The following is a 23,816-nucleotide window of genomic DNA, read 5'->3' as shown; positions in this document are numbered from 1 at the left end:
GAAAAAGCCTTATTTTTCATTTTTTTGTATTTATACTTTCTATTATGTGTCCATCATCCTTTTTTTGTCCATCCTTCTTTTTGTCTTTTCTTTCTTTCCATGGTTTTCTCCATCACCCGTGCACTTTTATCTTATAATGTATGTTTCTGACAGAGAAGAGGTGAGAGACGTAGACAAGATGAGAGAGAATAATCAAGACTAATTCTCTGAGGAGTTTCACCTCAGGGTGCTGCAGCTTAGGTAACTGTGATGATATTCAAAAGAGAGGAATGTGTATTTTTATCCTCGCTGGTGATATTCATGTTGGTTATTGTCTTACGGCTCCTTTTTTCTAACACACAGACACACAGACACACAGACACACAGACACACAGACACACACAGACACACACACACACACACACACACACACACGCAAGCCGGCCTCTTTTTTTGGGATTGTGTGCTGCGAGAGGCATCTCACAAACAAGCAAAGGTATAAAATGGTGAGAGTGGGAGGATGAGAGAGAACATTGTCTTCTCTTTCCCAGCTTAGGGACAGCGCAAAACAGGTTGTGTGAGGATACTTGCCATCCTTAACAACTTCTAACGCTGCCTCAGGGCCACCTCGACTTCTCTGATGAGAGTTGTGTTGTGCAGAGGAGTTGAAGTAGTTGCAACACGTTAGTCAGCGTCAGATGGCATTCCAGGTACCCTGTAAGTCCCCGGAGTAACACATTCACTTTGTCATGTTTTGACATCATTAATGCAAGATCTTAGCTTGCATTAATGATCTTATACAGGCCATTTGGATGCTTTTTCTCTAACTTTTTTTACTCCTTTATACAATTATGAGTCATTAAATCTAATTTGGAACATACCACAATACTTGAACATGTCAAGTTTCCTGGCTTTTTGTTTCTTTGGAAATTCTAGTTTCATACAACTTGGGTCTTATTCTCGTCTTACTCTGGGTCTGTAGTCAAGGTATATCTGAGAGATTGACAGAGAGAGGGTGGCAAGGAGGAGCGGATGGAATCAATGTACCGCACACATCTCTGCAAAGAAGCAACAGCACATAACACTACTTTAAAGCTCTTATATGGTATTGTGAGATGTGCAAATTTAGAGATTGTCCATTTGTTATTCAATGGATGGAGATCCATTGAATAACAATTTTTAAATATCTGTTTTTTATCAAAAACTGATATTTAAAAAAATGCTAATTTGGGTGAATACTTTGGTCACTGTTATCAAAGATGGGCAGCCCATCCAAGTAAACTCTCTTTGTGGAAAACCTGTAGTATAATCTAGTTTTTTAGCTGAACATGTAACCAAGAGTTTTTCTCGCCTGGTCCGACTTGGGTTTACCGAATCTGTCTTGCTCCCAGGTCTCACTACCAAGACGATCTTTAAGTTATCCAACCAAAACAGAAACAATGATAATAAGACCAGATAAGCCATTTTCCTTTAAATGTCTTCAAATGTTGATGTGATGTGAAATGACATCACTCCGGTCGACCGGCATCTTTGTGCGCCAGTTGGTCTGTGATGTTATCCATCACTGGATCTCTCTGTCTGGCATCGTCAATTACCCAGAGGAAAAAAAACATTAGGGGCCTGAATGGGACACGGAGCAGTGGCAGGCCTGACATGGCTGTGTTATATGATTACACAACCTGTTGGCTGTCCGCCTGTCAAGTGTCTCCCGGCACTGATGAATGGCTGCAATATGCCGCGCATCACAACACCACGCCATACACTCATTAATGGCTTCCCATAATGCCTAGGACGTTCCTCCAATACCGTGACAGGCTTCACAGAGGGAAGGAGAGAGAAGGGGGTGGTAGTTGAAGTGCGAGAGTGAGACTGAGAAATGGTGGTCGTGAATAGCCCACCTTGTTTCCGTGTCGCCATTCAAGGCAGTAAACAAAAGAAACATGGTGTCCTGATTTGAATAATTTCACACACATAGTGTGGCAGGACGCCAGCATCACAGTCACACGTAAACTCCTAATGAACAAAGGATGGCAGACATAGGGAGATAGACGGAAAAACAATGCAGGCAAATGCAAGAGTTATAATTTTTGTAAGTGCGACACGCATGTTTCTCAATGAGATACTTGTCCATCTGTGGCGTATTTGCATAGATGATCAGAAACGTGGCGTGCACACCAGTGTGTAGGCACATGACAATAGAGACGCTTGAAGAAAAGGAGATTGAATCTGGCGTCTGTCGGATGCCATGGGAAGCTTAGTTGATTGCTCATTCTCTCGCTGAATTACGAGACATCCTACCCAAGATCCTCCACACTACTCGATACACAGCTTTAACAAACAGATCTGATTCTCATAGAGACACTGCTGCGAGAGGTTTCGAAATAAAAGGGTGCGGAAAGAGCTATTTTGTGAGGAGGGGAGATACTGTGTGTGTTTCCCGCTCGGTGTAAAGTAGTTTCTCACAAAGGGTTGGTGTCGGAAAGGTTATCTTAAACCTACATGACCCCAGGCCACATTAGTTGGGGTGTTTATGGCTCTGTTAGACTTTTAGTGTCCAAGCATCAGCCACAATGCAGGAGCTCCATTGATAAGCACATTCTTTCTCTGGATTTGACAGGTCTGTGCTCAGTAAACTGCGCCTCAGCTTTGTCTTGTCATATATTTTACGTTGTTGCACATTAAAGTCAGTATTTTTTATAGATGGCTGGCCAGCGTTTTCAGGCTCGATGCCGCGGAGGAAAGAACTGAGCAGTGCTGCACCTGCAGTGTGTGTGTGTGCACGAGAGAGACAATCTGTCTGTACAGTCCTCCATCTGTGTGCCTGTGTTTGCTCCTTCTCCCAGCGTGAGTTTCTCGGTTTGAAATGCAACACCTGCAGATGTGTCTTGTAAACTGCAGCCCCCAGCTTCTCTTCCATTCAGAGGGGACCACTAAAACAAAGCAATTAAAGTAGCTCTCTAGATGGAGCGAAGATTTGGTCCACGTATGTGTCTGGCAGTGCACAAGTGTTTGTGTGTGTGTGTGTGTGTGTGTGAGTGATTATACGCCGTTCTCATGCCACAATCTTTAAATTGAACTGTGTAGAGATCGACTTTCCTGCGGGGACGAGGACAGCTCTGTGCCAATCACAACATTAGCAGTTCTGTCATATTCATGTCTGTTTGAATATGGAGGTCAGAGGTCACTGACAACCTGTCGGCGCTGAGCAGATTTATGCAACATGCACTCACACACACACTCACATGCACAAGAAAACACACAGGCAGCCACAGCCCACAGTTTTTGGCGCAGCACGTTAAAGCAGTGGTTTCTTGTTGCTGCTGATCTTTGAGTCCTTCCAGCTCCAGATACCAGAGCTGCAGTTATTTCTCCACTCGGCTGCCTGACCCTCTTAATTGAGAACGTCTGTATCTGAGGAACAGAGAGCTAAACAGACAGAGAGAGGGAGGACAGATTTGTATGTCAAAGAGGAATAGCGAAGACAAAGTGCGACCGAACGACCGAGCAAAGAGCTAAACCTGTGCAGGCCGACACTGACCAAGTGCACGATGGCCGCACGCTCAACAGTTGGCCTTGTGAAAGTTGAAACTCCTTCTCACCCCTCCTCCCTCTACCCCCTCGTTTCTGGCCATGAGCCAAACGGAGCGAAACACAATGTCCTCAGTGTAGGTGTAGCTTTTCAACACGGTGTAAAGTAGCTGCAAGAAAGGCAGGAAAACGAGGGAACTGCCGCTCTGACCCCAGAGAGAAGCTGCAGGTGGGAGAATCAAACCAGAGGGTTGGGAAGGGGAGCGGTGAGCTCAGTGACAGCTGCATGTATGGTGTAGTGGCTGACGGTCCGTCCGTCTGTCAGAGCAGATATTTCTGTCTGTTTAGTGCTGCCTTACTGGCTGCCAGAGACACTCCTCATGTCATCGCTGGGTGCCTGCTGTCACTGGCTAAAAAGGAGAGAGGGAGTGGAGTGTGTGTGTGTGTGAGCGAGAGTGACAGAGAGAGAAACTCCAGCAGCTGTCTTGAAAGCTCCAGCACTCTGTCAGTACATCTTGAATCTTTCGCCTAATGCCTCCTCTGTAAGGCAGCGTTTCACTCGGCTCTTTGGTCAAACGTCCACCTTTTGCGCTGTGAAAGGAAATCAGCAGGTTGATGTTATAGTTCAACTTGCAGGTTTACTTTCATATGATGGAGAGATGTGTTGGCAGCTGTTTGCGCCGTTGGTGGGAGACATTCGATTACTTGTCGTGTGGTTTAGCCTCATTTGATTTCATTGCAACACACGTGTCCTGTTGAATGCAATGCAAAGCAGCCTTGTAGCTACATTGTTTTATAACAAAACGTTACCTAAGCACCAGCATGTATCTCTATGCACTCGAGTGTTGACTGATAGTAGTCGACTATTTTCACCGAAAACTTGTAGCAGCTGTAATGAAAAGATGTTGCGGCAGGCAGGTGAGTCTTGTCAGTTGTCTGTAGGAGGTAAGAATTTACATGAAGTATTGAATTAAAAATAGCACAACGTTTTAATTTTCCTGTGTCAACTGAATGCGAGTGTGGGTGGCATACAGCGAGATGTAGTAGAGCTGAAATTCACTGAGCTCTATCGCCGGATTTTCTTCTTAAATACTGTAGCTGGAAAAATTAATGTGACCATTGTGTTCTGTGATTCTTGAAGATATTTAGCTATCAAAATTAGCAGATATTTATTTAAATGTGTATATTCATGAAGATATTTAATTCTTTTTGGTTTTTGAATTTATTTGGGGGAATCTAAATCTAAATAGTAAATACCACTGGCAATGGTTTACCTTCTTTTGATAACTGGTACAGTGGCTGTTGTAACCCTGCTGTTTGGAATGGGCTGTTTACTTGGTCCATGGTAACGCTGGTTGCAGTTTTCTTTCTGAAACCGTAAAAGTGACCTGCAGTGATTTAGACATGGCAAGTAAAGACCGGCTGCAGACCTCAGTCCACAGAACCCTGAGGCTGCACCACCGCTGCTGTGCAAAGAGATGGTCACCAGTTTATTCAGAGTTCAGTGAAGCACGACTCAGTTTTGGCTGTTGTCGTAAAAGCTTCAGTTGTCGTGAACACGCAGTTGTAGCGATCTGTAGCGTAACTTCCGTTGATGTGTCTCAGTTAACTGTTTATTCTGTGTTTATTAATACTGAACGTATCACATGTCCAAATATGACACTGCTCTGTCTTTGGCCCAATACAATACAAATGCCAAGTGCAAGGTCGATAAGCTGGGCGGTTCTAGAGATAAGCGAACCACAGGCAGATTTCTGGATCTATTCAATAGATGCTAGTAATAACAGCTGCTGTTGTTTAACAAAGAGCAAAGAAACTATTAGCACGAAGCACGTGGATGATTTCTTCCATTTTCATTTACTGAACAATGGACCCCTCTTTCATCATCTGGTCCTTTAAACCATTGCTCTCTGTTTCTTGCTAATGTGGTGTATATTTTGGGGGGTTTGTTGCCTTAATTGCAGTTTGATTGCAATCATCTGTTGTTGGAGCGCTGTCGTCTGATTACAAACATGTGTTTTTTGCCAAACGAGACAGCCACGGAGTGAGGTAATGGAATATATAATAAATAAATAAATAAATCTAAGAGTATTCGCGAGGCACTGGGCTGCACAGTGGCTCTGTGGTTATCGTGGAAGGTTCAGGGCTTGCACCCGCAAGGCGGCTGGAGATGCTCAGAGGGACATTTGAACGTTCTCATGGTGTCAGCAGGAGAACGTGTTTTCTTTTCGTGCTCTGGTTTCTATGTAGCCTGGTTGAAACAGCAACGTTAAAGTGAGTTAAAGTGAGTTTGCACAACCCTGAACCGGATAAGTTGTTATATCACCTCAGATTTAAGGTTCCTCAGATATTGCAACCCTCCTTTAACTTTTTACGGGATCTCTCAACATGATAGCAATACTTGTATGATTGACGAGCTCAGGGGTCACCTAATTCTCCAGTTTGTAATTCCCGCCCTGGAAAACCCCTGTTTTCAGCAGTGGTACGAGCTTTGAGCCTATAATTTTGCGGCGGCGACAACATTAGTCCAACTTTGGATTCTGTACTGTCAGTGTTCGCTTCCTCTGACTCTTCCGGTGCCCTGACAGCCCTGTAACCACACACTGCTGTTTATGTTCTTTAGGTTAACACGGTTATCTCCGTACGTAACCAGAGCCCTTAACTTACACAGGCACTTGGCATATGAGTGTGGTTGAACACGTGTGTTTGTGTGTGTGTGTGTGTGATCGTGCAGCTGCAGGACCCGTCTCTTTTCCCCCCGCGTCTCTCTCTTCAGAGAGAGCTGCAGGGACTTGCCAGTGTTCTCATTCCCTCTGGAGGCATTTCCGCGCGCTAACAAAGCCCGGCCTGCGTGATGAAACAGAGAGGAAGCAGCTTTTGTGAAGGGAGCAGCCGATTTCGATGAGCGTGAGTGGGCGTGTTTCTGTGTATGTATGTGTGCGTGTGTTAGTGTGTGTTAGTGTGTGTTAGTGTGTGTGAGTGTGTGTGTGTGTGTGTGTGTGTGCCACTGACCCTGGGTAACAGTTGTGTGCATGCAAATTTACTTTTGAGCACTTCAGGTTGCTCCAGGCTCTTGTTTGCTGATGAACTAGGATGTGAACAAGCCTACTCTGTTTTCCCATTCAGAAAACAAAGTTACCTCCTGTTTGCCTCTTAATTAACTGGTATAATACTTAGCTTGTTGGATCGGCCAGTGTTTTTTTATGAGGCTTGTTAACCACTGGCCTTTCACAGTTTTCACTTCCTCTGTTGCCATTACTGAAGGGAAATGTGCACTCCAACACAGGGCACAATTCTCCCGGGTGTCTGGTTCTGGGAAGGAACCAAATTGAACCAATAAGTAGAAAATTGTCTCCTTCTTTTACAGTTCAGTAGAACTAATAGTAGAACATGCACTCGTTGCCCCCATGTCTGTAATGAATAAATAACACAGATGTAAATCATATCCACCTTTGCTATTTTTTGGGGTTCAGTGCATGAGTATTCATTTTTTTTTCCTCACTGTTGCTGGATACTGTTCTTTTAGTTGGTGGTTTCCAGAAATAACTCCTGGGTTTTGGCAAGAGCTTTAGGTTGAAGCTCACACGAGACATGATTTTGAGTTCATGATACAGCCATCGAAAATTAACAAAAGGGTTTTTCTTTTTTTTTACCCTAATGGGGGCAAAAGCAGAACAACTGCTGGGTCGCAGAAGCCGAGATTTTCTCAGGGGATGTCAACAGAGTCAGCGTCCTGCGGGTTGACAGCTAGGGCCCTGTGACACACGCTCATGCCCATAAACAGGGATTTGGCCCTCCGGAGAAAATAACCTAGATAATTACTGGGTGCATATGGACCTGCCCACAGCGGGAGGGGAAGGAGGAGGAGACAGGGGTTGACTGAGAAGGAGAAAGAGAGGGAGAGGAAGAGAGAGAGCCACATCCGCTGGTGCATTCCTCCTTGCTGTGTCATACTGGTGCCGAGTTTCCCCCTCGGTTTGCACGGAGATTTCCAAGAGACGGAGGTTGCAAAAGGGGCTACTGACGCGACACTCGGGGCTGCAGACGCTGACATAAAAAGTTTAACAAGCCACACATTCATTAACTCCCTATGGTAACAAAAAGACAACAAGACTGTTTGAAGAGTAAACATGAGAGGATTGTGAGACAATGGTGAAAGAAGACATATGTAGACATATGGAGGTGGGATAAACCAAAGAAAAGTAAAGACACAGCCAGTGGAAGCAATCGCAGATTTCCAATCTCCTTTCTCTCTCTCTCTCTTTCTCTCTCTCTCTCTCTCTCTCTCTCTCTCTCTCTCTCTCTCTCTCTCTCTCTCTCTCTCTCTCTCCCACTCTCTCTCTCTATCACTGCCCTTGTCACGTGGCCTCATTGGTCTGGCTGAATTGGCATTATTGCAACAGCCAGCGCTGAATGTCTGTGGTTGGCTCGCCGCCCGTCTGCTTGCCTGTCATTCTGCTGGTTAAAGAGGCCTTGTTGAACCGCTGCACTGTGCCTGGCTACTACAGGGCCATTCATGCCCGTAACGGAAGAAACAGCCAAGTCCTGTCATCAGTGCCAGCTAGCACATACCAATTTACTACTGGAAATGACAAGGTCATTTTGCTTGGTAAGCACAGTTTTCCCCCCCCGAGCAGCCTCGTAACCCGTTTCTCAAAGCTTGGATTGCCTTTCAGAGAATGAGACGCTGCGCTCTAACACAACGTCTTTAGACAAACACAGGGTTCACTGTTCACGTCTCTGATATGTTCTCCCTCTCTGTTGCATGTACGCCGCCTACATTGTGTTTAAAGTGAAACGGAGTGATCTTTTCCCCAAGGAATTATACAACAACAGCACAAAACAACAAAACAGATCATTTGTGCCGCCTCAATGCTGGAAATCTCAGAAAGAAGTCTTGAAAATACAACAGTGTTGTCACTCTGAGTGAGTCCCCCCCCCCCCCTCCCTGCTTTGTCAGTTGCTCTGTGCGCCTTTGGCTAATGGTGGCTCATCCTGTCACAGATGACCTGTGCCTTAGTGAACCGTTCTCTGTCCTCTTCTCAGTCCCAGTGTGACACACAGAGTGAGGACATGCATGAGAGCCATGACTTCATCCTGCGCTCTCCCTCCTTCCTCCACTTCGCCTCTTACCCCGTGCTCTCCTCCTCCACTTTCTCTCCCGCTCTCATCCTCCCTTCCCTCTCTTGTCCTTTTTGTCTTCCCTTCCCCAGCCCCTGCTCCGTCTGCAGTCCTAACATCTTCCTGCTATGATTAGCAGTAGTGTTTTTTTCATCCCCAGCCAGTGTAATGTCTAGAGCCTCCTGTGTCCTTGGAAAGCAGCCTAATAAGCTCAGACACACACTGCTGTCTCTGCTCTCCACAGGCCTATTCTCCAGTGTCACCCTGCGCACACTGAGGTAAACAAAGACTGCCACACACACGGACTGTACACACGCCATCCTGGTGTGCTAATAGACCGCCGCTGCCGCCCGCCGAGGACAGCGTTGACGCTAGCGCGCTAACGTTGACCTTCCGTGTGCCAATCACAATAAATCTGCTCCCTGATTTGAATACGGGAGGAAAACAGTGTAAATTGAAAGCAGAAATCCCCCTGGTGTGAGACAAGATGAGCCTCTGAATAAATTATTCAGATGGCAGCCTCTTTCCTGCATGATTCTTGCCTTCTGCTACGTTTAATGGCATCTGTGATGACGCCCATTGGAGATTAATCCAGATGTAAGAGGCGTGTGTGTGTTTGTGTGTGCCTATGCTTACATTTGTGTGTGGCCTTCTCACCCTTCTTCTCATGCATCCCGTCGTGTCGCGTGATGGGGAAACAAAGCCTCGACAGGGGAATTTATTTCTTCTCCGCAGAGGGCTGTAAATAAACAACAAGTGAATCAATGCATCCATTTGTTTAGTTTTTTCTCTGATAACTCTGCCTGTGTCGTGCGGCGCTGTGACAGTATTTTCGAGCCAGCGGAGCTCTCTGCAGCCATATTTCCTCTCGGCGAGAGTGAGAAAACATGCCACACTGGCCTCATGTTTCATTACTGGGCATCAGTAAATTACCGCATGCTTTTTTATATCACTCACTGCAGCTGATTTAGAGCCGTGATGGAGCCTTTGTGTGAGTGGGAAATAGCACCAGCGTTGGATATTGTGCTTTAGAACTACTCGGTCTATTACACACACACACACACACGTACACACACACACACCCACACACACACACACACACAGGGAAAGCCAGGTGCAATTGAATAGGAAAAACCCACAGCAGGACCTGTGGTGAATGTGTTTCACTCTGTGTGAGCACTATTGATTCACTGCAAAAGGATGGCCTTCCCCGTCACAATCACAAATGTTTGAATATAGAACATTTGACTGTCTCTTAGATTACCTTGCACTACTTACTACATATTAGTATCGTATTAAAGGTCTTAAATAATTACTCTTCCAAGCCATTTTTCTTATTAAAGATGATGAATTTACATAGAACCCATTTTATCGCAACTGTCATTAGCTTTTCTAGATGCAGATATTTTGCGAGCAGGTTTGTTGGTTCTTCGGTTGTTTTTTCTGTTTGTGAACAGGATTGCACAAAAACCACTGCACGGATGAATACAAAATTTGTTGGAAGGATCAGGAAAGAACAAAATACATTTTGAGATCGATAGATCGATAGATGGATAGATCGATGGATAGATAGATAGATTTATTGATACTGCACTGTAACAAATAAAAGCCCTGATCTAGTAAAATGTTGTTTCATGAGGGGACTGTTGGGCCTTGCATTTCTAGTTTGTTACAGCTTTGTTCAGATTCTTCCTCCTGCTTTAAACAATTCAGGTGAATGAATTTTTAGTGCAATAGTGACATTAACAACATTGCACTGTAAAATTCTGATTTTACTGTTACTCTGCATTAACAGACAATTGTGGCAACTTTAAACTGAATTTCTTTCACTACCTGCTTCTATAATCTCAGAGACAGACGTTTTTATAACCTTTACAAAATGAATAAATTAATTTTGTTGGTGAGGTGAATCGACGCTCTCAACTGGAGCAATTGCATTTCTGTGGTCCTCAGTAATAATAATGAGCAGAGCAGAGGTGGCAGAACATTTGAAGGGAGTAACTTGCATTAGCCATGGTTGGATGACTAATAGGAGCAGTGAATAATGGTGTGAGCGGAATGATCCCTCTTCTTTCGGAATAAAGGTAACCTCCCAGTGTGTAAACCTTGATTAGGAGCAATCGTTCAGCTAATGCTGCTGTTGGTAATGCCAACATGACTACACATAAGATACTCTAATGAGCAGAGGTTTACCATAGGGTTCTTTTGTGCTCAAGTATCCTTCTCTATATCCCATATCCAAGTGTGAAATTACAATATCAGATCATATTTAGTTAATTAAACCCATATGACTAATTTAATTTGACTCAAGTATGGGGGGGAAATGAATAAATCATGGAGGCGTATTTAGCCGGCTAGCGCTGGTGTTAATAGTAATTAAATGTGGGGGAATCTGTAGCCTGTGAAGATAGCTCAAGTCTCTTCTGCTGCACAAGTATACACGTGGAGAAAAGAAAAAACAAAACAAATGTGAGCCAGACTGTTTTGCGAGGCAGTCTAGCAGAATATTAATGAAAATGATGTGGGAGTTTCAAACGCCTAAATGAGCGATATAGTTTAATATGGAGTCCTGTAGTGTAGGCTAGTGTATTAATAGTCAGCGAGTGGTCTTCCCATTAGCAGATCTGCACGTCGTAGTTGAAGCAGAGAAAGAAACATTCCTCCATGATTAGAGCCCGGAGAGTTCAAAGAAGACTGCTTCTGCAACGAGACGGGTGCAAAACATTCAGAGGGAAGACGAGGAAATCAACTCGTATTTGTCACTTAAGCTTTTTACGTTTCATATTTGGCGGGGATTAGAGATGCACATTCTCCCACAGCTCTGTCAGCCCTTGTTATGTGTCTCCAATCTGTCAGATTGACGACAGGGGTGCTTTATTACATCTTCATAAATGATGCCACCTGAGTCTTGTTTTCCTATCACTAAAAAGCTGAGTTTTGTCACACTCCCTGATGTGTGCTGTGTTTCTGTATTGTTTCATTTTAGACTCGCCTCTGTGATTGATGAGGATTAAGAAGCAGATTTTGCCTAAAAGGAAACACAGGAGCGTCCTCATCCACCGCACTGGTAAGGATCCTGATTATGAACATATGTCTTCCACTGCTCGTATGGTGACACACATTTGCTTCAGCTTGATTTTGTGAGATAGATCGCATTTTGGTTTCAGTTTTTCGTTGCATCATACCAGCCATTTAACATACAGACAGTGGCGGATCTAGGATTTTTCTAGGGGCCACATAAGAGCCGCAATTTACACAAAGTGGCCAATTATATGTCCAACGTATAATTCCTGATTCAGCAGGCTTGACATTAAAGTCATTCCTTGTTTACTGAAAAGTGTTCTTTGTACAAGCACATTGTGTACTTAAAAAAAGCTTAGAAAATACAATGTCTGAACAAATCCTCATATTTATCGTTAGTATGACCAGGTTTAAAAAAAAAAGTCTACAGCTAGAACAGGGGCACTTCTTCAGGGGGCCAATCAAACTTCAGCTGGGGCCAATTCCCCCCTGGACCCGCCCCTGGATCCGCCCCTGCACACAGGCATTTGTGTCCTGGAACATAATGCACTTGTAATTATTGTATACAGCAACCCAGGAATAAAACAGTGTGCTGTCAAAAACTAAAAGTGAAGAAAAGTGCTTAGTCCTTTTATTTTCCCATGAGACTGACATCGATACAACACTGTCTCTTATTGTGATACTTTCAAAGAACAATACTGGACCACAGACACGCCAGGACATGCTGAATTAATTAAAGAGGCTGACCGCCATTGTTTTTGAATGAAAGCATATGTTTACGTAATGATTTGCACGAATGCGACTGGGATTCTGTGGCTGATTTCTTCACACGGCACACAGCTGGAGTTTGTCAGGTAACAGGGAGGTCGGGCTCAACAGACGCTCTTCTCTGCATCACCTTGCTTCATCTGGTTTGGTGGATCATAGCAAAAGCTCACTTGATGCCCACATTCTCACGTGTATAGCGCAGTAGCCATATTCATCTCTGATTTATGCTGTCTCAGGGGTGTGAAACCTGGACAGCAGTGAAAGCAGGGTGGTTTGTTACCATGTGTGGCCATTGATCCGCCCCCATCAATACCAATATCAATCTCCAAGAGGAGGACAAGTCTCAATCCCCAGATACCTATCCTCCTTTCATTTGCTTTCTTCTGGACTGCATTACAAGTGTCTATTTGATGCAAAAACATGCATGAATACCGTGTTCAATTAGCCTCTGAACAGTATGAATATTTTGTATTCGGTTATCCCTTGGACTGCATGAATAATACAAATTAATTTAAACCTCGCCTGAGAGGAAGCACTCCATCGTCTTCATCACGGTATCAATAACCTTTGACTGGCGTGATGCATGATGTAATTGGGGTGAGTGCAGATGAGAGGGCACATCAAACTCGTTATGATCCAAACACACTGGAGCCAAGAGAAGACCACGTCCCTCTGCTTATGTTTGCGGAGACTGAGCAAAAAAAAAACACAAAAAACGTCAACACAGTAGTTTGTACTCATGTGAAACGGCATCAGAGTGCTGGAAGGTGAATAATTTTTGGTGGCATCTGCACATTCTGCAATATGCTAATGAGCAAAGCTGCAAAAGCCAGATTGCCAGGAGAAAGAAGGGTAGATGGAGGGAGGAGGAAAAATGGGGAGGGAGTAGAAAGGAGAGAAACAGACGGAGGCTGGTGTAAATTATGGATGCAACCTGCGATTTCCAAGAGGAAAAGAAAGGCAGAGAGAAACCTCAAGTCATGCATATCAGATTACGCATTTACCACATTTTCTTATCATGGTCCGTGAGCAAACTCGTATACAATCTGGCTTCAGTGTGTGAGTGTGTGTGTGTGGGGGTGTGTGTGTTGAGAGAGAGCACTTATACATTCATCCATGTCGAGTCGTGTGGAGCTGCGTTGTGCTGTCAAGCGTTCTCTGAACTTGATATGACGTTTGTATGAAGCCATGTTCAGTCGGACTGCACTATTGTGTCGCATGGTTTTGTATTGTGTGGGTCTGTGTGGGTCTGCAGTCACCTGGCCCCTGATGGTTCACACACTTCATTGGAGCATTCAACGCACACATGGACACGCTGAGAAAAACGGTCTCACACTGTGGATATTTATATATGACATTGTGTAATTTGTCTAATAATACATGGAATGCTGAGATTTCATTATGTGTTTTTGCCAGCCTTAGCAATTCTAAGTAAGTAAAGTGAGTAAAAGTGAGTGTTCGTGTCCCACCACCACATCCCACCCTTGTGTGCCAGTCCCCTAACAGCCTGTGTGAATAATGGATCCATTCTTGAGTCATGTCTGTGACTGGGGCCTGTGCAGATGTGTGGTTTCCCCACCAGAGGTGGAGGTGGAGGAGACGGGAGGGGCTGGTGGTCTGGAAATAGCTCTGCCTGAGCTGTGAGCACCTTAGGTGGGCCTCTGTGAACCCGGTGCATATTGTCCCCTCGTTTTTCCGAGTTAGGATGAAAGGAAAAAGTGGTTTAACCTCTCCTTACTCAGCTGTGGTGCCAAAGTGATCCCCTCAAAGATGGAGGGAGAATAAGACAAGGGCGGCGTTTTCTAAGAATTGGACCGGAGCCATGTTAAACGAGAAGTGTCTGAGCCCGAGATCGAGCGTGCATGTAAATGTGTGTTAATGTGCAAAGTAGGTCATTTATTTGGAGCAGGGACGGCCATAGTGTGCCTTCTCTGGAGCGATGTCAGTGCGGGGAATCATTTCATAAGTAGACACTTTGCTGCGTTTGGTGAGCCGCGCCAGGGATTTACAGATATTTTGTTTATACGTCAAGCCGAAACCCCAATATACCAGAGGGGGAGGAGGAGGGGGAGCACTGGAGGTGAAAATGGCTGTGGTCAATCCAGAGACAGCATCAGTAACCACAGCCAGAGATGGCAGCCTAAAAATCATACAAAATCAGATTACCAAACAAACAGCTAAGAGGATTAGTTCTGATCTCTCTCTCTCTCTCTCTTTTTCCATCAGACGGACATTAAATCTGCAATCTGCAAAATCCCTTCAAATGATTTTCTATTTTACGCGGCGGCCCTCGTTTCCTGGTCACATGCTGGCGGCGGAGCTCTATCTGCTCCCAGTGAACTCTGCCCTTTTGTTCTGCCTCGAGGCCTGTGGAAATTGCTTTGCTAAACACGGTATCATATCGGGTCTTTTAAAAAAATATCTTCACGGGGTACAACACGGATCTGACCTCCAATCAGACGCAGCACTGCTGGCTGTTAAGCCCGGTAATGTTATAATAACGTGTTCCACCCGGCGCACTCGCTGTGAGAGACAAAGCGGTGTGGAGAGAGAGATGCCTGTGGCTCCACGGCCGTCGCTTAAACAAGCAGAGCGACGTTCACCGGCACAAACCTAATTAATAGAAAAACATGATACATGGAAGGGAATAATTACACCTCGTCCCCGGCTTTCACAGATCAAAAATGTGGCTGCATTTCTTAGAATTAATCTCAGGAATGATTGTTGGTTTACAGGGAATCAGTGGCAGTACAGTATGTTCTCTGGGAGAAAAAAAGACCGTAGATTAAATTGGTTAATATTTCATAAAGCTTACAAAGGCAGAGGGCATTTGAGGCTTTTCAGATTATTTGTTCTCAGCCAATATTACACACCACGACTGAGCCGCCGCGCCACTGTGCTGCTAAAGTCTACAGCTCTCGAGCACAATGCCAAGACAAGGCACTTGCCGTTCAAAGTGTTTGTCTGTGATAGCGTTGTTTGTGAAATGGGAGCTGCTCAGATGTACTGCTCCTTTTCCTTTTGCCCGTGATCTGATTCAAAGGGGCCAATGCAAGCACAGCCATCCTATCGTTCTCCTGATAACTGCTAACAGATCTGTATTAATATCCTCACTGGTGCTCTTTGATATCGGCTGATTCGTTTTGAAACTGCGCTCGCCTCCACACGCGAACACCTCGAACCAAACACAAAAGTCAGCGTCCTGACAGTTTGACAAACTGACAGTCCCGCTCTCAATCACTCCCCCCGCCGCCCGCTCGCTCTCCCTGATAGAGCTGTATATTGTAACCAACAAGACTGTAATCAACGCAAACCTAATCAAATCACTGCTCCAACAAGCAGCCCTGGCTGCCGGGCCTCCACCGAACACATATTTCAGATCAAGAGGCAGGCCGATTGTATAGTTGCCTGCACTGTAACCAACCGCTCCGTAAAATGTCAGGAGGAGTAGGATTAATTTTCGAAAATGTCACTGACAGCATAATAGCTCAGTAGAAGAGTGTCTCATGCTATGTATCTATCTCATGTCTGCAGGTGTGATAGGCGCCTCCCTGTGTGTGTGTCTGAGCACGCAGCACTAAAAGCCACTGTGCACAAATGTGAAAACAAGTCGGATGATGACTCTCTTGACGTGCATGTGATTGAGTGAGTGTGCGAGCCCGTTGAGTGAACCGTTTAAGACTGTGTGTGTTTTAGATCTGCACCAACAAATGCACATCTCCAAACCTCCTCATTACTGGCAGCAGGAAAGCTGCACCGGGCAACGGGACAACTTGTGTGTGCATCTGTGCGTGTGCCTCCGTGTGTCTGTTTGCAGCATGCGCCTAATTCAGGCGAGGATCCCTCCACAAGATTTGGTTAACCAAGTTGGCTCGCCTGACCGCATCGCCACAGAGTGTGCAGTTGCTCCGGCCTCTGTTTTCGTTTAGTGGCACCCACGCTCTTGTCCGTGTGCCATGAAGATACACACATACACACACCTGCATGAGAGTGACAAAGTCAGAGAGAGAGAGAGAGGAAGAAATGAGAAGGTACCAATTAAGCTCCTCAGACAGTTCTGCCAACAGACATCAGGGGTTTGGAGGCGGAGATTGCTGGTGTGTTTGTTGTGTGTTTGTGTTGGATAGGTGGTAAGGAGGTGTTTGACAGGAGTGGCAGTCTTTAACTAGCATCATACCATGTCAGGTTTTCAGGTTTTTAGGTTTTTAAACTCATTACAGTGAGGTGTCACTAACCTGCTGTCAATTATCAAGACCTGCTTGTAATATTGTATTTTTCCTGTATGCTACTTCCTTCTACTCAGTTTTACCTTTAAAATAACTTCTAAATATCTAAAAAATATAGGCCTAACTGATCGTGAGATGAGATTCAAGTTATAATATGTAAAAGTACAATTTGACCTATTTTGCATATTTTGTAGGCTTGTAAACTTATATTATCCCAAATCTTTCCAACAATCTTCAAATCCACAGATATCCCCAATATTCCTAAGGTCTTTGCTGTGTCTGAACATGCTAATATATATTTTTGCAGATTTTATTGATACACTTCCAACTATATACGCTAAGAAAATACAGTGAATCCTAATATTTGCAAGTTAAATTACTTCTACAATTTGTTGATTATCAAAGTTATTTGATAATGTTATTTTATAACCTTTTAACTCTTTAAACATGAACACTGTCTTTGTTTTGCATTGAGACTTCCTTGTCTGTGACCAGTAGTTATAAGACAGAGAAGGTCTCACTGTTCTGCCAACCAAAGCCTTCTCCTCTCCTCCGTGCTCACGCGGTGAAACAAAAGGCTAGTTGGGCCAAATCACGACTGACATCATTGGCAACAGCTGCGGGCTGCGTGCGCTGTGTGTCTACACGTGCGTGTGCACGTCGCTGTGTGTTTACGTCTGTGCGTGCATGTGTTTGTGTCTGTCAAGATGAGGTGACCTGATTGCTCAGCTGAGCAGCGAGGGGAAGACCCAGCCTCGTGTTGTCGGGAGTCGCACCAATGAAAACCACCACAATAGACCTCAGAGCACCCTGGCCCGGGCGGCCCCTCCTCCTCCTCGTCAGAGTCCCTCTGTGTTTTTGTGTTTGCGCCGGCCCCAACCCCCCCCCCCCCCCCCCCCACCCCCACCCCCCCCACCCCGCCCATGCCAAAGCAGATTTGGAGATGAAAAATGATCCACCACTGGCCATGCACTGCTGTATCAGCTCCCAGCTACAGAGAGGTGGGTCAGGCCAAATCCTGTTTAAAGAGCCTTTATCCTTGTTGCTGTAAAGATAGACCCAGTAACAACCGGACCTCTCCTCTTGTTTCCTCTCCTGCTCCACCACAGTTAGTGTGTGTCGGTCTAACAGCAGCGTTTTGGTCTGATTCCATCAATAATCTCAGAGTGCAGTGCATACTAAAATCATTTTATATGAAAAAGGGAACCAAAGAACTTTTTTACAGCTTGATGTGGGTGTTTTTTACTCAACCAGCTACAGGGGCTGACTGTCTGTAAAGCCTGCAATGAAACGCGTCTCGCTCTGCCTTGAGGAGCTGTTAACCCACTTGAAATGAGCTGGATTTGTTTAGGTTTCAGTGCATACCTTCACTTTTACACGATGGACCTAAACTGTGTTTGGAGTGGCCATTCTTTTTAGAGGATACACTTTTGGAGGACGTGCAGACTTTAAAACCTTTTCAGCGCGAGTATGATCCATTTAAAGACATTATCGATCTAAAATGATGAATAGTGGCAGCTGTAGTGTAAATAATATAAACAGTGGAAGATATTAGTGTTGGCCTTCAGAAAACAATATCAAGCAGTGTGTTAGGTGCATTAAGAGGTGGGTGGGCTCATCATTCACCTCTCACAGTATGAACACATAAAGGGCCTTCACTACTAATACACACAAACGCACAAACAGAAATGGCCCCCGCACCCCCTGGGGCCTCACCTCAGTGGCCCTGTGGCGAACCGTGTGTTTGTGTGTGAGGCTTAATAACCTTACTAGAGCCATCCCACCCCCCGCTGCTCTCTGTTATTACCCCCCTCCCCTGCTTCCTTTCTGTTTTGTCCAGAGGAAGGAAAAGAGATAGGATGGACCTCTAGCAGTACCTTGGGGGGGAGGCTGTAATTCCTGCAGGGTGGGAATGGTGAAGGTAAGGAGAGCGGGCGGGCGGGGGAAGAGAAGCACAGGGAGAGAAAGCAAAGAATGCAGTGGTATTGACGCAGCACAGATATAGTGAAGGATTAGGGGATGCACAATGTGCTGGGAGATGCTGTGCCTACAGCCACAATAGCCCAGTGCTGAAGTGGCTCCTCTTAATGAACTGTGAAAAGGAAAAAGGAGATGCTGGCATACACGTCCACACAAAGACTTGTCATTTATACTGCAAATTGATGCTTCTAACCTTCACCTAATCTGTCCATCCCTCCTCCGTCTGTCCTTTCAGTCGAAGCCTAGTTTTAATACCTGAATTTTGCAACCTATACTAGAATGTTCAATCCTTTGTTTTAAGCGATAGTCAAGGATGATCTTGTGCGCCATGGATGCCATGATAATGCATCCTATTTAACATTTGTCTTCATAAAGAAAACAAAAAACAATTGATTTATTGTAGAAGTGTTTTGTTTTACCAAAAGCCTGTGCCATAAATTTCAGTTGTTGAATTCATAAAATAGACACTTTCACACAAATTGACATGTCCCTTCAGCACAGTGAAAATGGGAATCAAAGTTTATATCCTTTCCCTGTTGCACCAGTTTGCTGTAAATACTGAAGCACAGCGGAAAATACATATCACCATCAAATGCTCCATTTAATTCTACTTGTCTGACGTTTGTCAAAAACTACAATGTCTTTTTCCCCCCAGTAAAATATATTTTCAGGCCAGTATATATATTTTTTGATGTATAATGTAAAATATAGTGCTACAAGATATGTCAGCATATTTTTGTCATTTTTTCATTTAGCAAAACGTCTCGGTACACTTGGCGTTTAATGTAGTTTGACTTTTTGTGTTTTTTTTTGAGGTTTGTCAGATTTCTACCTCTCACAATCGACGTCCAAGTTTCACCCACTCAAAGCTACACATACAGATGAACATATGCATACAGGCAGACAGAGGCACTCAATTCTTCTTCTTTTTTAATGGATCAAAAACTAGTAACAAAGTTAGTCTCACTTTCTTGCTCTGCCTCCCCCTCTTTTCTCCACTTCCTTCACGACTCCTGTCCGTCCTCTAACAAAGCCTCGACATATCTGCCTGAGAAACATGAGCAGTGCATTCTTACTGTTTCTTTTGTTGCTCTCTACAGACACGCACACACGCCACTGCGGCAGATACAATAGAGCCGGTCTTAGTCATATCTGCTGCTCATGTTGAGAAATATTTGCTTAAGTTGCTAAGTGTTTGTGTGTGTATGAGGAAATTCATACTCGAGACTCGCTTGAATGTTGTGTTGTCATTCAAGGCAACTTTTTGTGCCTGTTGAATTGTTTGTGTACTCGGTGTGAGCACTTGGTGTACCAGTGCGTGTCTGTGTAGACTGAACAGGTGTTTCTTATTGCATGTGAGCACATATGTCTTTGTGCGTTTTGTTTGGACTTGTGTGTGTATTTGTGTTTGAGACCCCGTGCACCAGCGAGGAATCCAGTGGGTGAGGTGTCTGTCTGGTTTCACATGGAAACCAAGAGGCTCCGATTTCTGCAGGGGTCATCTGTCCTGCTCCACGGGTCTCATGGGGCTAAAGTTCACTCTGTGGAGGTAGGGCGAGGGAAGGACCGGTCTGACTAGGCGACACACAACATGCGCAAGGGCACATTTAAATTTTTTGAAAAACAAGTTTACAATGAATTCACTGTGTGTCTTTACACCCTGAATGCCATTCAGGAACAGCACACAGTTACAATGGAAATAAGTCACACTATGACATGCTTGTTCTCACATTATGACTAATCGTCCCCGGGCTGCAACTGCTTATTATTGTCATTATAGGATTAATCAGCCGGTTATTTTCTAAAATGACCAATAAATCATTTTGCCTATAAAACACCCATGAGTGTCCGAGGTGTCTTCAAATCCCAACTAAAAGTCCGAATTCCAAAGATATGTATATTATTATCATATAAGAAAAAGGTAATTAATGCAAGGACCTGGACCCTACAAATATTCTATTTTGAAACAGTTTGGTATTCATCCAACTTTTCGTGGCTGTGTTGTGGATTTTTCTCAGTAATGTGTTTTGCCTGTCAGTGAGAGTCATCAGTGTCAAGTATACGAGACCAAATGACTGAAAACAGATGCTTCCAGCTCCAGTTTGCAGCATTCACATCAGTGCATCTCTCCGTCTGAATATTTTCACAACTTAGTAAACACGTAATAAATGTGGCTCATATATGTGAGACTATAAAAAAGTTATTTTGCACATGATATACAAGCCTCCACCATCTGAATAAACACAGACTGTGGAGGCTTTTAAGAATTTGTGGAAACTCCTGACAATCAGACATTCTGTTGTGTCTGAAAAACTAAAAAACAGCAGTGACACTGAGCGTTACGTAAAGCACCTTTTTCTCTTTCTGTCAGTCGCTCTCGCCTCTTGTTTTCTTCCACTCAACCCCCCCCCCCAGCCCCCCCCACTCTCCCCGTGGCTTTCCTTCTCTACCTCTCTTATACAGGAACTGGCCAATTTCCTGAGCCTGTTTTTCCATCTTGCTTCCCTGTGCGTGTATCCATCACATGGCTGTGTGTTCTGTGTTCCTCTGCGAGTGCCTGTTCATCATCCTCTGTCTCTGACGGGCTCTCGGCAAACAGCTCAACATGTCACAGCGGTTTAATTTCATTGGGAGCAAAGCTGGTTTGTGAACGAGTGTGCTCAGTGGACTTTTGAATCAGGTTGTGACTCTTTCAGCGCGATGCTCTGAGACCAAACAGTCTTGTGGACATAGTGTCAACACTTTTGTAAAGAAGACATGTGTTTTTAAGGGTAGCCAGTTAAGTTTTTCACCACTAGGAGTGCTATGTAGTAATAGTTTTTTACACATGGTTACTGCTTTGTTTGGTTGTTCTTTTATAGCAGTGAAGACATTCCTACCATTTATTTCCCAATATCCCACTGATCTACAAATGCAGGGAAGAAGACTCTTAGCAAGTTAACATGGATTTTAACAGTGTCAGTTATAAACGTGCAAGGAAAAAAAATCATTTAAAATGAAGGAAATACAAAAAGTATTTTAGAACTTAAAGATACACAGGAAGTACTTGTTAGCCTTAATTTGGGATTAAAAACAAAAGTAGTAAATATAGCTTATGAAAAATGGAAATTCTGTGTGTCATGGTTGGCCCATTTGTTCAGTGGGTCCACAACAAATTTTGACAAGTTGTAACAATCAGTTATTTGTTGGAGGGTTCTCCCACTGCAACCTCCCTCACAACCAGCAGTGTAGCATCACTTTTGATAAATGTGGTTTTTCGTTTGTCTGTACGTGTCACCCCACATTGACCGGACACCATCTGAGTCTTGTACAACTTTGATTTAGCAAGTAAGTTAATCTAACTTATCTACCTGAATGTGAAAACTTTGGTTTGTCTTTCTGCCACAGCTTTGCGATGATTTGCCACTGAGATTGTAAAAAATTCAAATAATGGTTATGTTCAATTTTCAAATCTCAGGAGTCCGAACCTGCTGATACATAGGTTGCATTAATCAAAGATAAGCTCATAATAATGGAATGAGTTTATTTTCAACGACTGAACTGAAACCGTTTTAGTAAAAGTAATATTGTTTTTTTTCTGTGTCTCATTGAAATAAACATGAGATGAGCTGCCATTTTTGTCAGCATGCCCCTCTAATGGCCACTTGTCCGGCCGAGGCAGTGCAGCTTTGATCACAGCTGCCCGGTGTCCCCACACCGTGCCAACCTCAAACAGAATAGCCTTGCAAATGTTTTTCCTATTTAGACTGCGGCAATTACTTTTCCACATAAAGTTCATTTAGTGCCTGCTGTCCCACGTGTTTGTTGCTTTTTGTTGTTGTGTGTGAGTGTGTGTTTGTGTGTGTGTGTGGCTAGTGCAGCCTCAGTTGATGGGGGAGATCCTTATTGCCCCCGGCACAGTGGCTCATGAAAATCAATGTTTGATTTGCTGGCTACTTGATAAAGGATTTAATGCTGAAACAGGCCCCCACCCTCTGCTGCCCTACGCACAGTAAAGAAATTGCCTTATTGAATCCATTTGTTCATTTTGCCTTCGTTTAGGCTTGTGTTTGCAAAGTGGTGGTATTTGCCTCCAATCGTTTGTGTGTGTGTGTGAGTGAGTGTGAGAGAATGTGGCGGCAGGTAATAAGATCGCTGTGATTACCTGACAGGGCCTTGTGTCCACTCGCTGTTGACAACCAATATGTGTGTTTGTGTGTGTGTGTGTGTGTGTGAGATTGCATGCGCTGTCCAGAGACAACCACCCCCCACACCCCTCTCACCGGTGCTCCCTGCTCTTGGTGTGTGTGTATCGACCAGACTCTGCAATGGAGAAATGCCTGCCCAGCACAAAAAATCAATGGCTGCTGTTTTCTCTCCTCCAACGGCCTCCTGTTATCTGCAATGAATACAAAGCACGTATTGTAGCGCACAGGACACACTCATACACCTCATCTTTATGTCCACTCCCCTTACAGCGCTGTGGCTGCCTCGCACACAGCAAACCCACAGGAGATCGGGCTAAATTACAAGTCAGTTACTCTTAATTGGAAGAAATATGGCCCTGGCTCTGTGTGCTGTCTCATTCGGAGCGTGTTTACAGCCGAGTCTTCTGTCACCTAACGAGACGCGAGTGAGACCTCCACGGCTGCAGCTTTCAATCGGCTTGCAAAGTGTATTATTTCTCCTGCTATATACGCCCAGCTGTGCCAGCAAATCAAACAAGGCAGCCGCAAGTGTGAAGGAAACATCGTCCGTCTTCCGTTGTGTTGAGAAGCATTAGCAAAGTGCTAGTGTTTGTTTAGCAAGAGGGCCGTCCACTTCATTTCAGGTACGGGGATAAGATCAAGCCTATTTCAGCCATCATCTCTCCCTTTCTATTGCTCCCTCCCTCTACCTCTGTCACTGTTTAACTCTTTCTTCCTGGCTGGCTATCTGTCTGTCAGGGATTATAGGTGGCGGTGGGAGGAGAGGGGAGATGGCAGATTAGCGGCGACTGTCCGGCGGATCCGTCTGTCTTCCATCAGAAAATAGACTTCATTTGTGTGATCCAGATGCTTATGCTCCACTCTCTGCATCTCTGCTTGTGTGTGTGTGTGTGTGTGTGTGTGTGTGTGTGTGTGTGTGTGTGTGTGTGTGTGTGTGTGTGTGTGTGTGTGTGTGTGTGTGTGTGTGTGTGTGTGTGTGTGTGTGTGTGTGTGTGTGTGTGTGTGT

At 44.6% G+C, this 23,816-nt stretch overlaps 1 protein-coding gene across 2 annotated transcripts in view; it reads left to right on the top strand.

Annotated features, from left to right (window-relative positions):
• The window catches only part of zmiz1a (zinc finger, MIZ-type containing 1a), a 98,574-nt gene that overhangs the window by 25,976 nt on the left and 48,782 nt on the right, over window positions 1-23,816 (top strand). For both annotated transcript variants that reach the window (XM_062401018.1, XM_062401017.1), the window contains exon 3: window positions 11,615-11,695. The gene's annotated coding sequence lies outside the window, so the exon portion shown is untranslated. The remainder of the gene's footprint in view (window positions 1-11,614; window positions 11,696-23,816) is intronic.

Source organism: Platichthys flesus, chromosome 12, assembly GCF_949316205.1.
Source record: "Platichthys flesus chromosome 12, fPlaFle2.1, whole genome shotgun sequence".
In the NCBI taxonomy this organism is placed as follows: domain Eukaryota; kingdom Metazoa; phylum Chordata; class Actinopteri; order Pleuronectiformes; family Pleuronectidae; genus Platichthys; species Platichthys flesus.
This window is presented reverse-complemented; position numbering and strand designations above follow the sequence as displayed.